This window comes from Lissotriton helveticus, chromosome 9 (genome assembly GCF_964261635.1).
Source record: "Lissotriton helveticus chromosome 9, aLisHel1.1, whole genome shotgun sequence".
In the NCBI taxonomy this organism is placed as follows: Eukaryota; Metazoa; Chordata; class Amphibia; order Caudata; family Salamandridae; genus Lissotriton; species Lissotriton helveticus.
The window spans coordinates 234,901,995-234,915,621 of NC_136070.1; the positions used below are offsets into that span (position 1 = coordinate 234,901,995).

A 13,627-nucleotide genomic window follows, 5' to 3' on the forward strand; every position below is an offset into this window, starting at 1 on the left:
TTGGGCCCTGGGGGATGGGGTCCTCTGGAAACTGGATGGCTCAGAGAGGGAGGTCCCATGACACTCTTCCCAATTACAAAATACTATAGTCCCAGGAGATGGGGTCCCCATGGCCTTCTGAAGGCTGGGGCGGTGGGGGGTCACGATCCAAATCTTACTCCCCATTAAAATTGACATCAACCCAGGGAATGAGGTCCCTGGGCCTTAAAATGGCTCTAGGAGGTGCACTGCACGCCCCCTGCCCAAATAAGTTGTTTGCACCGACCCTTCGTGCCCTGGCCCACCGCTGATGGCTTACAATAGCAAAGCCATTTTTTTTAGTTTTACCACTGATCAGTGGTTTCTCCACAGATAGTTGGTACCTCTAACTAAACAGTATCTTTTTGACCCCACCAGTCTAAGGGGCAGGGTATCCCTACCCTATGCCCCTATGTGCTTTTTTGATTCTTTGTGCAGGACAGGGAACTGAGTCCCTGAGTCTAAAATGGCTTCTGGAACATCTTTGTTGACGTGGTGGAAACTAATCAGACTTTATTTTTTTATCTATTAGTTCGGCAGATCATCCAAGTCCCTTTATATAAATAGATTTTTAAACCCTAATTTCTCAAAAACTGCACAAATGGATTCATACTAATTCACCAAAAGCACACTTCCTGGCTCAAGATCAATTTTTCTGCTAAATTTGATGTAATTTAATTCCGCCATTTTGGCTGTAGCTCTGTCTAATTGTCTTTGGAAATTGCATGAGAAAAAAAGCGTTTTGGAACCACCCCCTTACTTTTTGGCTTTGCTTGAAAGATTACATATTGATACGTAATCCTAACCTAAATACAACTGCCCAGTGACGACCACCACTGGGTATATATATTTATAGGCCTTGAGGGACCCTACCCGGGCACAAAAACAATGTAAAAAAGTTTTTTTACTGCTAATTCTCAGTGGATGCACGGTAAAATGTAAAACAAAAAGTGCAACTTCCTGTGCTTTAAAAAAAAACCTGGGATGCCCAGGGCCCACGAGGACAGCGCGACATATGTAGAAAGGGGATGAGAGCATAGGGCCCTCCTCCCAGGGCAATTTCCAAATCCTGGGAAATCCATCTCCCAGGGCTGGTTCATTAAAAAGGGAAGGAGGATGGGCAGCTTCCATCCCTGGGCCATTTGGGGCTGATTAATTAAAAAAGGAAATGAGTGCGTCGATTAATAAGTTCTCCGTAATTACGGGCATTCCCAAACCCGACATCCGAGTGACCGGCAAACGCGTTAGATGAATCCCTTTGACTGTTAGAGTATATATGTTGCCTCCATCGAGGGGTTCTGGTAGCATCATAAATCATATGGCTGAATGATGGCACATTGTTGTATATATCACTAGGATGTATGAACATTTTTCCCTGGTTCCAATGCAGATATGAGGTCCCAAGAAGAGCTACTGCAACCAAAGTGAGATAATTAGCTGTCTGCAACTGAAATATTGTATTGTGGTGGTGTTGCAGGATACGAGGCACTGAAGCTGAGTTCCTGAAAAAAAGGAGTGTACTTTGGGGCTGGAAAAACAGAAAAAAACTTTTTTGTCACAGGATTCATAGATTAGCATGTGAATTGCCAGACCCTGTGAGCTGACATTTTGTACAGCATCTGCAAGTGGGTTTGCAAATGCTGTGAATCCTAAAACACGACAGTGCAACTGTGCATGGCCAAAGGACATACACAGTGGTGACTATGGACATGTGGGCAGGATGCAGGACTCAACTCATGTAGGTGAGAAGGGTATAGGGCTGACTAGAGGGCTCGACTTGCACCTAGAGCTTGTTGTGCATGGTAGCAGGCCATGTGCAGCTGGATTGGATCAGCTGTGTGTAGTCGGACGAGAGACGCAACAGCGCCTAGTGATCTCTGTTCATGACAAAGCGCTTGGAGGCAGTTACATGGAATGGGATGTGGAGGCAGCGTCTTGCATAAGTTAGGCCCTCTGCCCCAAGCTCACTGTGCACAGGCAAAGGCCATGCACATATTGGGTGGGATAGGAGGATGGTGCATTACCTGGCCCTACAACATGCCGTGTTCCAGAGACTACAGTGCACAGCCAAAGGCATGAGCAGCTCGGTAGGGAGAAAGAACCCAGGCATCCATATCCAATTTTGCAAACCGGGTCCAGTGAAGGTTTCAATGAAAGAATGAATTGAAGACAGAGTCACCACCCAGAAGCATTTTTGTGCCTTTGTAGCTTTTCATTCAATTGCCTTTAGCACTACTTTTACTTGGTCTTCTGCTTGTAGTACATGTCTATGCTGAGACAGTTAGAATGGTCTAGAAGGAGCAATGCTTCCTTCACGAAGGTATAGGATTGACCTCATCATCCAGCCTCTTGTTATGTCTCACAAAGTCAATGACACTGTAGTTATTACATCAGTAATGCATGCAGTAGAAGGTGATTTCACATATGGAGCTGTTTCAAAGCATTCATTGAATGCTGCATACAGGTTCAAGGGGTTTCTTGAATTGACATAATAATTGAAACAAGACCTAAAGATCTGATGAATATCGGTCACAAAACAATTGATCTTCTGTTAATAAGTCCATGAACGTGCATATTACTGCCAAACAAAAATATTTTGTTGCAAATAGAAACATAATAAATTCAGCTTTCACACCAGTGAGCCAAGATGCAGCATCTACCTAGATATGAAGCATGTGTTAGATGGCGTCTGTTAGAAATTGGGTTTTTGGTTGGCAGAGGTACGCACTCTGTCAAAGCAGGAAACACAATCCTAGTCAGGGTACGTCAGATGCACACCCTAAATTGATCTTTTCTCACTCACTGGTAGCTTGGCACAGAGCAGTCAGGCTAAACTTAAGAGGCAATGTGTAAAGTATTTGTACAATGCTTCAAACAGTAAAACAGTGAAAACAACACAAAAAGATACAACACCAGGTTAGAAAAATAGAACTTAATGATGACAAAAACAAGACCATAACCACAAGCCTCAAATAAAAATAACCAGAGTTCTGCATTTTTAAAGAATAAACTGAAATGTAGTGCTTAATAACATAAAGTGTCAACGGGGCTATCTTGTCGCACTAGACTGGGTCAAATCCAAAGGTATATGCTGACTTCAATGGAGCGTAGATTGGATACATGGAAACCGTGTCGCTGTGCAAAGTACCTTGTTTGCGTCATCGATGAAGATCTAATACATGGAGTAGGGGAGGCGATGCATCATCGTCGATCCTTTGAATGTAGGCAATGTGTCGGTTCCAAGCCACGCAAAGTCAGAGATGTGCCAAATCTCTAGGTGAGGCGCCACGCTGATGGCAAAGCACTATACTCAATCATCACAGGAACCACGATGTGTCGGCATAAAAGGTGGTGCGCCCGTTCTGAGTAGTGCAATGACTGAGTTGCATGGATTCTGGCAGGTGCAACGCTTTATACCCACTTCTAAGGAGCCAGGACTGGAGTGGCACAACTTGGCAGGGCAAGACTCTCAGATGACAGAGTCTGGGTGCTGTAGGTGGATGGTTGGAAGTCGTTGATGTCCCTGAGACTTCAAACAGAAGGCAAGCAGACAAGCCCTTTGAGTTACTTTGGTTCTGGTTTGGAAAGATGCAGATCCGGTCCTTCTCACTCCCAGTCAAGGAGGACAACAGGCAGCAGGTCAGAACTTCACTACAGGAATCCAGCAGAGCAGCAGTCCAGAACAGTGGCAGCCCTTGTAGAGGCACAGCAGTCCTTTTTACTGACAGAGTATTGTGAGGCCCAGAAGTGTACTGAGGATTTGATGGCTGAGGTCTAGTATTTATACCTAGTTGTGCCTTTGAAGTAGGGGAGACTTCAAAGAGGGGCCTTTGAAGTACAAGGCCTTTCTGACTTGGCTCCAGACTCATCACAGGGGTGTATGCAGCCCTTTGTATGGGGACAGGACAAAGCCTCTTCGGGTATGTCAACTCCTCCCTCCCATCCTGCCAAGGATGGCTCATCAGGGTGTGGATGGCCCATCAGTCACACCAAAGCTCCCTTTGTGTGTGGCTGTCTAGAGGGAATGCACAAAGCCCAACTGTCACCCACCCCAGATGTGTATTCAGAGAAAAGCAGAAGGCATCAAATGGAAATGGTTAAAGTAAGAAAATGCTAACTTTCTGAAAATTGCATTTTCCGAATGATCTGACTTCACCAAACGTTAGGATTCTAAATTGTGATTCCTCAGACACCAAACTTGGGGGTCATATCTCTTCCCAATTGGAATTTACACTTGTAATAAGGGAATCCCAATGTTAAGATATGGGAGTGATAGGCCTTGCAATGGTGAAAAAAGAATATAAAAGTTTTTCCCTACTAGGACTTGTATAACTTAAAGGAAGTACATGTCCTACGTTTTAAACACACTGTGCCCTGCCTTTCGTCTGTCCAGGGCCTACCTTAGAGGTGACATATGTATTGAAAGGGAAAGTTTGTGCCTGGCACGAAGATTAATGTACCAGGTCGTCATGACATTTTAAAACTGCACACACAGGCTCTGCAATGACAGGCCTGAGACATTTTTAAACGGTACTTAAGTGGGTGGCAGAATCAGCGCTGCAGCCCCACTTGTAGCATTTAATTTACAGGCCCTGGGCACAGTTAGGGCACTTTACTAGAGACTTATAAGTACATTAAATATGTCAATGGTGGATAAGCTAATGTTACCATGTTCAAAGCAGAGAGCTCATGCACTTTATTACTAGTTAACAGCGGTAAAGTGCTCAGAGTCCTATGGCCAGCAAAAATTAAGTCAACAAAAACAAAATGTCAGAAGGCAAAAAAGTCAGGGAAAAACACTCCAAGGATGCAAAGTCTAACAGCGTCGTCTATAATCTCAATTTGAAAAGTGGCTTTTATACACAGCGGAATCATTCATCATAACTGGTTCAACAGTTGTTGAAAAAATAATCGATCTAAACTGTATTTAAATTAATTGATCAGAGTTATTTAAAATGAAATGACTGATGGACGCGGGTTACATACAGCAAAATAATTATATTAGAACAAAGGTTAAGATAATATGTTGTGGAATGTGCAATCAAATTAATTGTGAATCACTGAAAGTGGAGAATTAGAATCAATTGGAACAGGCTAGGAAATGTGAGCGAGTGCGGGAGCTAAGTTGCTATTTCTGTGCGGCTTATATACCGCATAATGATCTGGGTAGCTGCCAAAAGTTGGACGAGAAGCACAACTCAACAGTGTTATCAAAACAGCTGCATTCACGCAAATGGTAGTAAACAGCTATAAGGCAAATTAAATAAAATATTTTCCATGATGCCAGCAGATGGCCAGTGCTAAAATATTAGGGACCAATGAAAGCCCAAAATATCAGTGAGGATCATGTTTTCATCAAATGTCATTAAGAATCATGGACACACAAAGAACATTCAAAAAACCAAACTCATCATTTGTGTGGTGGGGTGTCCTGGCCATGAGCTGTCAGGGCTCCACTGTGAATCCTCTGCTTTATATTTTTTAATGGTTTCCATGATCTTTCGTTAGCCCATACCCAGGTAACCCACATTCGTAGGTTGCCAGGTTCCTTATTATTGGAGCAGACACCGCTCAGTGGCTTTGCTTATTTTTGTTGCTGCTAGAGTTTGGCCTGACTGGCTGCTATCCATCTTGTACTGACATCTGACTCCCACAATTGTATATGCTGGATTCCTCTGCATTATGATCTGAACATTGTAAACACCCTGTTATTCCCCAAATGTTTCACCTCCTACTCCTACTCATGTTTTTTTTCTTTGACTATTTCATACTTGTATACAACGTGTTAGCCCTGTAAAGCTCTCTGATACCCTAACTGGTCACATTCGCGCTCTATAAAACACTAAACAAATAAGTAATTTGTTCCAAAGTTTCTCAAGGATCCATGATTTCCTTAGTTGCTACCACAAATCCATAGCTTGAGTTGAATTGAGTGCTCGGTCTAGTGGAACCTGTGGCAGACCCCTAGATTTACTGTGATTAATTGGCCTTGATGCTGCATTTGCTTTGACACACTAGAGTGGGAAACACAGACAAGCAACACAGAAGATGTTTTTCACTACAATAAACACAAAACAAGCTCTATCTTGCTACTCTAGAACCTGATAAAGGAAATCAATTTAAATTGAAAATGAACAATTCAGAGAGTTGAGCATGTACAATAATATCAAGAAAAATAAAAGTAGAACACTCCAATGAATATACCTAGTCCTAATTGGAATATGTTTTTAATTACCATTTCCTTCTATAAAAAAGTAACTAGAATATGAAAGGAAACTTCCAAGGAAACCTAAAATGTGTTCAAATTCTTAAAATCCTCATCTTGGTGTTCAGGCACTGTGGATAAAGATGCTGATGCAAGTACTGGAAACCATGTCAGCCTCCATCTGTTTCCAGAACAACCAGAATATCCTTTGCGTTGGGATCCCAGCAACTGTTCGTAGAATTAGCCCCAGCAGGACTGGGAGAGTGAAACTGCATGGGAGGTATCTTATAACTTTTCCAGTGGTCATTCTCTCTCTGCTCATCCCTTCCAATCCTAAGGAATGTGTGCGCCATGATGGCCTGGGTGTTGTGCCTAGGAACAAATTATAATTTTTAATAACATATTGAACTAAATTGCTTATTCTGAACCATTTGTTCAGAGCATTATTTTGCTGACAAACTTTGAGAACAGAGCAGGTTTATGCTTCAGTTTCCTCTCTGCTTTCTGCATCTCAGAAGCTGGGAGAGCCCTATTTTTGAAAAAAATGTAGTGCATGGTTGTAATCTTTTGCAGAATTAAAACAATCATATGTAATAACGTTGGTCGCGAAGTGATCTGGCATGAACCTTGAACGCCTCCTATATCTGGTAATATGACAATGAATTAAGATGAGCATTTTAAGGGGCATATTCACAAGCCCCTATCGCCACTGCAACGTCACTTTCAGTGATGTTGTGTTGCCGATAGGGGCCCTGCCTTATTTACAAGGCAGAGTTAAGTCACTTAAGGTGGCTTAACGCTGCCTTGTAAATAAGGCACCCTTTCACGCTGTATTTAACGTGAAAGGGGAGGGCAATGGGTGTTGTGGGGTGTTGATTTTGATGTTGCCCCCTGTTTACAAGGGCAGCGTAAATAGAAAACAGTGACAAAATTGAGATCAGGTAAAACCTGGTCTTAAACAGGCAAAGCAAGGAGAAATGCTTTATTTCTCCTCATTTTTGCTGTTTTCATGTTTGCTGCCTTGTGCATCACACATAGAAACAGCAAATTTCCATGATTGTTTATGTGCAGGAAGGTTCCCCTTCCTGCACCTAAACAATCATTTAAAAGAAAATGTAGTGCATTAAGCAGCACACATAGAAATTAAAAAAACGGCATTTAAAGATTGTTTATGTGCAGGAAGGGGGACCTTACTGCACATTTACAATCTTCCCCTCAACACAGGCACCCTTGCACTATGGTGCATGGGTGCCTGCATTGGCGCTAGGCTGCTAAATTTAGCGCCAGCACAGGGGGAAACGCAGGGCTGCACCATATTCAACTAAATATGGTGCAGCCCTGCTTTTTAAAGTGACAGAGCATGCCGTTAGCCTTCTTGGCTTAATGACACTCTTCGCCACTTTATTGTAAATATGCCCCTAAGTCTCTTTGTTATAACTGCCCCTCTGGGACACAGACAGTACTTCTGACAGGGGCAGCAGTTAATTTGAAGAATGGGATTATCCACCAGGAAAAATGTATCCCCAAAGAATAAAATATCTTTAAAACATATTTTAAGTGGAATAGCACAACTGCTGTTAGGTTCTTTTTGAGGTTATAGCTGAGATCCTCTCCAACAAAAGGCATAGAAGCCATCGAGACCAACTAAATACTTACATTTATTTAAAACAACTCTAAAGCGATTTTCTCCATCGTTCAAAGCTTCTTGGCCCCTTTCGCACAGGTGGCTGCCACACCCGTCTCTGATACCTGGTGTAATTCCCTGGCGGCTTTCTTTAAGGATAAAATAACCAGTATCCAAGCTTCTATATCCATCTCCCCAGGGATACACGGTGCGGTGTTATCTCCACCTAGCAGTAGGGTCGAACCACTTTCTATCCTTTCGGAGTTTGAGCAAGTTGATTCTGCCAGCTCCATTAAAATCTTGAAGGTTCTTAAGTCTGGTTCACCCAACGACCCCTGTGCTGCTAGGCTTCTGTCCGACCTGGCTGACACCGTTAATACAGAGATGAATTTTATGATCAATAAATCACTCTGCACTGCCTCCGTGCCTTTGGCCTGGAAAAAGGCCCTGATTCTGCTGCTGCTTAAGAAGCCGTCTTTAGACCATTTAGGGCCAGATGTAGGTAAATCACATTTACCGATTCTTAAATACCGATTTTTCCTGAATCGGTATTCCAGAATCGGTAATTGAGATGTAGATAAAAAATCGGTATAATTTACCGAATCGGTAAAAGTCGGTATCGGACAGTCGGAATTTACCGATTCGGTATTCATCGAATCTGTAAATACCGAATCGGTATTTCCCATTCATTCCTATGGGCCAAAAGGCCCATAGGAATGAATGGGAAATACCGATTCGGTATTTACCGAATCGGTAAATACCGAATCGGTAAATTCAAAATCGGAAAGCAAGCAAAAGTAAAAACTTAAGAAAACAGCCAATCAGGTGCTACCACCCTCCCCCTACCTAGCAGGAAGTGGCTACCCAGGCAGCTGCAACTAATTAGAAGGTGCTGGAGAGGCAGTCAGAGCAGAGCAGAGACACAGAGCAGCACGGAGAGTTTCATTGAAACTTTACAAACAGAAAAATGGCAAGCAGCAGTGAAAGCCAGAAGGCAGACAGAAAGAGAAAAATAAAGTTCAGCAGCATGGAGTTGCAGGTACTTGTGGAGGAGGTAGTGAGAGCGCACACCAAACTTTTGGGCAGGCAATCCCTCACTGTGCCTGAGTCTGCCAAACAAAAAATCTGGCTGGCAATTGCTGAAAAAGTGAATGCAGTGTGAGTCACACCCAGGAATACAGAGGATCTGAAAAAAGGATTTTATGACATCAGGAGCCTCACCAAGAAAAAGATGGCTGAAATCCACAAGCAGGCTGGCTTAACCGGAGGAGGCAGGAACCCAGCGCCCCCCCTGACTGACCTGGAGGAGTTGGTGGCCTCGACCATTGAGGCAGACAGCGTCTTGGGACTTGGAGATGTGGACAGTTCAGCCCGAGCTGCAAGGAAAAAAGGTAAGACGCATGCGCAGCATGACACCCCATACCAACCTGCTTCCCTTTACCCTTTGTGGACAAGCTAACCCGAGTCTAGTACTGCTAGCACTATACAGGAGCAATGCGTTATGGGAAATGTAGTCAGCTAATGTAACACCATGTGTTACAGCGCAGACATCAGCAAGTTAGTGAAAGTAATTCAGATAAATTGAAGTGAAATGTGTAATGCATTTATAGTAGTGACTGTGACACAGTAGCACTCAATTGATATACGCTTATTTATACCTAGGGCCAAAATCAGGCAGTCGACCCACAGACACAGAAGGGACTGCACCAGCGAGGGAGGAGAGAGAGGAAGCAGGGCCAAGCCAAGTACAAGCCTCGCAGGAGGAAGGCGACACGACAGGCAGCGCCCATGATGATGACACTGTACAGACCCCAGAGTTTCCGCACTCCCCACAGCTTTCACAATCCCCTCCCTTGGTATTCTCACCAGCAACCTCACCATCACTGTTCCTGTCCACTCCTGCAACCCCACCAGGCAGGAGGCGTGTCGTGGCCCCACTACCTGTAATGGAGGCAGCAGAGGGTGAGGGGGAGTCTCAAGTCCCTGTAGATGTGAGTTCAGCAGCACTGCAGTCCACAAATGAGACAGTCACAGCTCGCAGGAGACAACCCAGACCCAGCAGTGGAGGTGGACGTGGTGATGGCACTGTGTTCCGTGGGCTGGAGGGGAGCATGGTGCGCATTCAAAGGATGCAGGGCAAATCCATCCAAGCCTGCCAACGCCAATTCAGAGCCCTGAATGAAAAAATAGGAGACATGGGGAAGGGCATGAGAGACCTTGTGGATGCAAATAAAGTGGTTGCAAAAAAAATACTGACATTGCAGCAGGGATGCAGCAGATGAGCAACTCTATGACACAGCTTTGCACAAAACTAGACAGTCTGGAACACACAGGGCGCAGGGAGGCCCGTGTCCACAATGCGGCCATCAATCGTTTGGCCACTGCCACATCCCTGCTATGCAGGAGGGGCATACATATGCAGGAGGCATTGACACAGAACACAGCTGAGGTCACCAGGGGCATGGCCAGGATTACAAGTGCACTAGAGGCAATGCTGATTTCCCAAACAGCACAGAATCCTGCCCTGGACATGGCAGAGGCTGAGGACACTAGTAGCCGGAGCAGCATATCAAGCGCAGTTGTGGAGACACGGAGGAGTAGCAGGCGCCCAGCTGAGGCTGCAGGGCACGCTGAACACAGCGACCAACATCCTAGTGGCTCAGGGAAGCGCGGGCGCAAGTGACATAACCGGTCATGGGTGAAGTAACCCGGGACATACATTCCCCACGTTCATGATGTTAATTTCGTTGCACTTAAGTGCTTGATCGTTGTGGCTACATTAAAATATGTTGGACCCCCACACAACCTGTCTGTGTCTCATTACTTACTCAGAAGTAGTTGCGTGTAATCTCATCACGTCTGTATCTGCCATCACTTGGTGTTGACACTCCAGCAGGTTGTGTTTCAGGCACAGCAGTGTCGTCGTCATGGTCCTCGTAGTCTGACAACTCCACCTCAGTACCCTTCTTCACAGCAAGGTTGTGCAACATAGCACAGGCAGCAATGATCTTAGTGCAGGTGATGGGGTATACTGCCTTGCACCTCCACTCTTGTGCAGGCTTTTGAACCTGCTTTTCCAGATACCAAATGTTCGTTCAACAACGTTCCTTGTGCTCTTGTGTGCCCGGTTATATCTCCTCTGGCTGGGTGTTGAGGGGTTGAGGTAGGGGGTGAGTATGAAGGAGCGGAGGGCATAGGCACTGTCTCCTAAAAGGAAATGGGAATACATTACTCACATGCATACATGTACTTCTTACTGCAATAGGTGTTATGGGGGTAGGACACTGTGTCTTACCTAGGAGGTATCCTTCACCAAATTCCCCTGCAGTCAGCCGTCCATAGATGCAGCTGTTCTGAAATATATAGGAGTCGTGGGTACTCCCAGGGAATTTTGCCACAAGGTCAGTGATGGCGCACTATGCATTGCAAATCACCTGCACATTGATGGTGTGGGTGGACTTCCTATTCCTGTACATATATTCAGTGGCAGCAGGGGGACAAATGGGAATGTGCGTGCCATCGATGCAGCCAATTATATTGGGGAATCGAGCCAACTGGTAAAAGTCAGATTTTGTTTGGACCAGTTCAGCATGGGTTGCAGGAAATGATATGTAATGGTCCATCCTCTGTAACATGGGGTCAAGGAATTTGTGGAAAAACCTTGACAGACTTCTCTGGGTCACCCCACCTACCGCAGCAACCACGCTCTGGTAGCTCCCAGACGCAAGCAGGTGTAGGCTGCACAGCACCTGCACGGGGGGTGGAATAGCGTGTGCCCTTGGGGTGGTGTGCTCCAACAGTGGTTGAAGGTCCCTGATGAGGTCCAAGATGGTGTCTGGGGCCAACCTGTACCTCTGGAGTACCTCTGCCTCTGTGAGCATGAACAAGGTGACCCTCTGCCTGTAGACATGCTCCTGTCTCTGCCATTCCCTCTCTCCTTCCTCCTGTAGCCGTAGCCGTAGCCGTCTTGCAATGACATAAAATGCCGCCATTGTGCCAAAAGAATTGCATTTTGGGTCCTTTTTTATAGGCTGAACCTGGTTACCACCTGATTTCAATCCATGGTAAATACCGACTCTTAAATACCGATTTTCATGCAAATTCTGTATTTAAGAGCTTACCTACATCTCAATATTCAATTTTACCACTTCTTATTTACTGAATTGGTAAAATACCGATTCGGTAAGTTTACCGAATCGGATAATTTACCGATTCGGTAAATTTACCGATTCGCAAACCGGTGCGATTCGGTAAATTTACCGATTCGGTAAATTATCCGATGCGGTATTTTACCGATTCGGTAACTTTACTGATTCGGTAAATTTACCAATTCGGACGATTTTCGGTCTCCTCCTTGCTCAATACCGGTCGGTAACGGCCGAAAATACCGATTTTCGGCCGTTACCGACCGGTAAAGGGCTACCTACAACTGGCCCATAATGCCTGAGAACTATCGTCCTATCTCGTTGCTACCTAGTTTAGCGAAAGTTTGTGAGAAGGCAGTCACCTTCCAACTCACCAAGTTCGTTGAGGAGACGAAAGGGCTTCATCCGGCCCAGTCGGGCTTCCGTGCTGCCCACAGCACGGAATCCGGCCTGTTGGAGGTTGCTGAGGCAATTCGGGAGTGTCTGGATGCCGGCGGGAGAGCAGCACTGGTTATGCTTGATCTCTCGGCGGCATTCGACACTGTCCCTCATGTCATGCTCCTCAATCGCCTCTCTGACACAGGCTTCGCGGGCAAGGCTTTGCTCTGGATTAGCTCCTTCCTTGAGGGCCGGCAGCAGCAAATTTGGCTTCCCCCGAGAGCCTCGGCGTTCCTGCCGGTGTCCACGGCAGTGCCACAGGGTTCATCACTTAGCCCCCTCCTTTTTAACATCTATGTGACTCCGCTTGTGTTTCTTGCTGAGTCACTGGGGGCTAAGGTTATGGCTTACACCGATGATACCCAATTGCTGTTTACCTGGTACAAGGTGGATGACTCTGCTGGGATGGCCCAGCACTGTTTATCCTCTGTCTTTCACTGGCTGGCCAATGCTCAGCTGAAATGTAATGAAGGGAAGTCTGAGGTGCTGTTGTTTGGCTCCTTTCCTTCTGAGTTCAGAGAGAGGCTTTGGCCTCCGGGTTTTCCTCGGCCTTCTGTTAGATCTGGCGCAGTGAAAAATCTTGGCGTCTGGTTCGATCAAAACCTTAACTTTGTGTCGCAGGTTAAGAAATTGACCGGCACGTGTTTCGGGATTCTTAAGAGCTTGAGGAAGTTTCTCCCCCTCTTGCTGAGCACATCCAGAGAAACAGTGGTCCGTGCGCTTATTTTGTCCCGCTTGGACTACGCCAATGCCCTCCTGGTTGGATGCTCGGAGTCCCTGTTCAAAAAATTGCAGGTGGTGCAGAACTCTGCGGCCAGACTCCTTTTGGGTCTTTCTCATAGAGATAGTGTACGGTCTCATTTGTGCGCCATTCACTGGCGGCCAGTTGAATCTCGCCTGAAATTTAAAATGCTGACTATCGCCCACCGGGCTTTGTATGGTACGGGCCCTTTATACCTACAAAAGAGATTCACTTTCTATGTGCCTGGCCGACTGCTTCAGTCTTCCGCCCAATGGTTGTTGCAGACCCCGAAGTTCAAACATCAGCGTCTCGGCGGCAATTCCTTTGTGCGCAAGGATGGTATGGCCTGGAATTTGCTGCCCTTATCCTTGCGGTCCATTCAAGATCCATTGATTTTTAAAAAGAAACTCAAGACTTTGCTGTTTTAATTTAGACAATCAGACACTTCTTTCTAT

General features: G+C 45.5%; 1 long non-coding RNA gene across 1 annotated transcript in view; it reads right to left on the reverse strand.

Moving 5' to 3' along the window:
- Positions 1-6,219: 6,219 nt before the first annotated feature.
- The window catches only part of LOC144782701 (uncharacterized), a 75,583-nt gene continuing 68,175 nt past the window's right edge, over positions 6,220-13,627 (reverse strand). Inside the window, exon 4 of the long non-coding RNA XR_013601214.1 lies at positions 6,220-6,595. This is a non-coding gene — a long non-coding RNA (uncharacterized LOC144782701). The remainder of the gene's footprint in view (positions 6,596-13,627) is intronic.